General features: G+C 25.7%; 1 non-coding gene across 1 annotated transcript; it reads right to left on the bottom strand.

The window, feature by feature from the left end:
• Positions 1–465: 465 nt before the first annotated feature.
• Positions 466–537, bottom strand: TRNAG-UCC (transfer RNA glycine (anticodon UCC)). The gene has a single exon. It is a non-coding gene; the product is annotated as a tRNA-Gly (tRNA).
• Positions 538–4,645: the final 4,108 nt, after the last annotated feature.

Raw genomic sequence — 4,645 nt, 5'->3', positions numbered from 1 at the left:
TTCGTACATCAATAAGTCAGTAACGTAATTTTTGTAAGATGTTTGCGACTATTAAACATTACATTACATTATTATTATAAAACGATTATTGATTTGAATTTAAATTATCATCCCTGAAGATGGAGTAACAGCTCCGAAAGTACTAGAATTTACACTTTTTAAATTGTTGGTAAGTGGAAATTCAATTTATACAATTTTCATTTATGATTTTTTTTCGCTTTAAAAATACATTATTTTTTCAAAATTATATATATATATATATTTTTTTTTTTAAAGAAAATGTGTAAATCCTATATAAAACAATCGTAATAAGTAACCAATTTTTAATTTTTAAAAAATGCTACAATTTATTTTTTTAATTATTTATTCTAACAGAAAAAATTTATAATTAATTGTTTTAGAACGTATTATTTAATTTATCACTGATAATTCATTTTTTTAAATATAAGTGTTAAAAAAAATTTGTGCGATGGCCGGGAATCGAACCCGGATCAACTGCTTGGAAGGCAACTATGCTCACCATTACACCACCATCGCACCTGACAACTCCCGGAATGAAATTAATGTAATAAAGCTAGAAATAAAACCTTCATTTAATCATCGTGTACGTTTGCTATTTTATGAAAGTGTAATACAATGAGATTTTGAAGGACAGTGCTGCTACGTGTGAAAATTTGGTACTACTTTCCTTACGCTATTTTGTTTTTTAAATCGTATTCAAATTATAACAGAATAAAAATTATTTCATTTAAAAATGATATATAAATTAATATAATTAAAGCTATTTTAATCTTATCCCCTCTCCTAGGATGATCACTGCCGAAGCGTGAAGCGTGTGCCTATTTTAAGCAAAAGCTCTGTTCTTGGTTGTAAACTAATTGAACGATTTAAATGCAGTTTTTTTCTAAATTCAAATTCTTTATTTATTTCAAATATACGAAATTGTATGCTGCGTTTTCAAACGAGTAAATTTTAATGAGAGTTGATCGTTCGAATACATCAGCCAAACATGTCGTGAATGGGCCATTAAAGCATTCTTTCACACGTTTGAGTAAACTAATTTACATATTTTTGCCGTCAATTCTTTATATACGTTTTAATTGCTAAATAAAATATATTTTATTCTGATCGAGACATAATAATACGATATATACATTTTATAAGATATAAAATAAATGTATTTAAGTCCATATTAATTATTATTTAAATATAAACACATGAAATAAAATTATTTTTAGTACACGTTAATACTTATGGGCACCAGAAAATTATCTAACAGATCATTTTTATTGTTAAAAATTAATTTAATTTTTAAAGGGGTCCCCACAATAGATGACATTATACTTTGCACTAGTTTACAATCGTCATCCTGGTTCATTCATACGTTTTGGGGTTTAATATAAGCTGCATCAAACCAGTCAAATGACTGAAAAAAAGAAGAAATTAAAGATCCTAATTTTTTTTCAGTTTCTACAGTTTTTTTTTTTTTTTTAACAAATTAACTCAGGTTGTATAGTAAAGTCCAAAAAACCTCCTGTAAAAATTTGAAACGAAGTTGGTGCAGTGAGTTCTAAGAAAATGTTCCTTCTCTTAACATTAATTAGATACGAATTCCGCCTTCCCTTAAATGTAAAAAAAAACAACACCATTAAAACTAGGAAGAGAATATATGACTTTTAAGCTTAATAGAGATTTTCTATAAACATAAAATGTTTGTGAAATTTAATCTAGAAAAACAACTGAAAATAAATATTATAACCACCTTACAAGTATATATATATATATATGTAAACATAATATATATACTAATAATTATCTCAAACTTAGTATTTTATTAAAACATTTGAGAGTAAAACGGTACGGTTTGATTTTGTTAGAAACGAAATCAATTTGATCATCCCATGAGAACTTGTTATCTAGTAAAATCTCACTTTGTGGGTAACAGAAATATTATCGTTTACATTAATGGAAATTATAATTTTTAAATCATTTTAATAATTTTGTTGTCCATTGTTCAAGTAAATCATATTTTGTCAAATAATATCCGAAGTAATTTATTTATAACATGATGACATCTAAATTATTTAAAAGTAATTTAGCTACCAACAGTAATTGGTTACTAATTTATTATAGTAAATTAGTTAAGTAATTTAAAGTAGGAAGTGTGCAAAACGAAAAATCGTATAATAACACTAATTTCAAAACGGAGAAAATGTGAAACAAAATTTTAAACCAGATTTTGTTTCCTTTGTTATGAAAATAATTGTAGTTTATAAATGAGGTGTAAACACTTACGGCTGTAGAAATTAGGCATTTTGTTACACGCCTAAATGAAGCAATGACTGAAACCTCGTGCAGAAAAACATGTTTAATTAAAAAATAAATAAAGCGTAGATCCAGCTGAATTTGTACGAGGAATTCTCTAACACTTTTATATTTTTATAAAACAGTTTTACCTAATTTATAAAAAAATCTTGAAAACGGCATGTTTGTTTTCCATATTTCACCAGATTAAACAATTTTGAAAAAAAATCTTTTTAAATGAACAAAGAGGTATGTTAAATTCATGTACATTCCTATGACCTTTAATATTAAAAAATCTACTTTATTATTATACATAGATAACAAAATTTTAAATAAACTATTTTTTCATTGGTTTTTTTATACTTCGTCCTGAAGTAATAAATGCTACTAATTAGCTTGTAGCTAATTTAATCGAATTGTTATTTTTTGATTGTTTTACATGGAGAATAAATCCATACAGTTAGAAATCAACCTGGCCTTTTCTCCGTATTGAAATTTGAACATATACATGCTGTAACGGTTTCCGTCCAAAACTGATTACTTGAATAAGTGAGGTATCATTTGTTTCCAAATAGTTTACAATTTTACCTTATAAAACATATTAATGGAACTGATAGATATCAAATTATTATTAATATTTTAAAGTTAGGTATGACTGTCGTTATAAAATTAAAAAAAAAATTTTTTTTTCATAATTATAATATATTTTTCAAAAGTATACCAGTTTTATTAAAATATCTCCTTACTATTTTATTAGATATGACTTTTCTTTGATGAATATAAAAAGTTAAACAAACGAAAAAAATTATTTCGGTATATGTTTAAATAATTTTGTTTTTTAATGCTTTTCAATCACTTTTGCGAATTTACCCCGTTGATTTTTTGTTATATTTTTCAAATATGGTTGGATTTGTATAAATCTGTGTATTAATTATTATTATTTTTTTTTTTATGTAATATTTTTCATTTGAACACTACTCAAAAAGGATATGGCACTGGAGATGTCTTCAGTAAAGGAAATTATTGTGTAGTAAAAGTCTGGATTTAGATTTTAAAAAGAGATTAGCGAAACGCTAAGTATGGAATATCTTGTTTGGAAATAAAGCATGGACTAGGAGGAAAAAGGGAAAGGAACTGGATTAAGACTTTTGAGATGTGGATATGGAGAACGTAAGATGGACAGATGAAGTGAGAAATGAGGAAGTAACGAACAGATAAAGAGGAAAGAGCACTTGTGTGGGAAGTACACAAAAGGAAAGGAAACTAGTTAGGACATACGGTTTGAGGAAATGGAATGTTGACAACTTAAGGACGAAGAAAAAAGAGGGAGAATGAATTTAATAGATGAGGTGAATATTGTTAACTATAAGAGAACGAAAGAGCAGGCTTGGGACATAAATGGATGGAGATAGTAGTGGTATAAAGGACTTGCCGACAGACGGGTCATCAAATGACGATGACTTGTACTTTATATTTGTGTGTAGAGCCGCGCACACAAACATTCAACTATTGAATAAATAGTTGAGCAGTTTTTAACGTAACAGTATTTTAAAAATTGTATTAAATTTGTTTTACATAAAACATTAGTTTTTGATTCTTTGATATTATTTGGCATTTTATTAGAGTATCTCACGTCTAAAAACTGTTATTTTTTTTTCAAAATAATTAATCATGTGAATCATTTAAAATAGTAATTTTATTTGTTGAAAAATATATATGAAAATCTTTATGGATCTAAAAAATAATAATATTCTAGTGAATTTATAATCTTGTTTGCTGAACATATACGATAATATGGTTAGAATTTTTTTCAGTTTTAAATAATTGTTTGCAGAGGAATTTCTTTATCCATTTGGATATATTTGAATATTTAGAATTTGCTCATTATAAAAAACTTAAAATATTAATAAAAAAGCAAATACATTTTTAATTTTGGAATGTTCAATAAATTGTATTTTTTATTTTTTAATAATTGATCTGCGTTAATAGATTATTTATTATAAACTGAAAAAGATTACGAACAAACAGAAATTAATTTTTTATTGTTCTTAGAAACTTTGCAGCTCAGAATATATAAATAAGCTTAAACATATGAAAAATACGTCATAAATAATTAATCAATATAAATCTGATTCTTACGAGGGCCGCCTTTTAACTTTTTACAAAAAAAAAAAAAAGAAGAAAAAAACTTTCGGTACAAATCATTTTGGCTTTTTTTTTTTAAATATTCGTCTAAGATTTAAATACTTTTTCAAGCGTTCGAATCAATTCTCGAAACATTTTTCCACTCTGAAGTTGGTACTTCAAAAACATGGTTTTGGAAGGATTCAACAGCATTTTG

Source organism: Lycorma delicatula, chromosome 10 (genome assembly GCF_047948215.1).
Source record: "Lycorma delicatula isolate Av1 chromosome 10, ASM4794821v1, whole genome shotgun sequence".
NCBI lineage: Eukaryota > Metazoa > Arthropoda > Insecta > Hemiptera > Fulgoridae > Lycorma > Lycorma delicatula.
The sequence above is the reverse complement of the archived record's forward strand: the minus strand, read 5'-3'. Positions and strand labels throughout refer to the sequence as shown.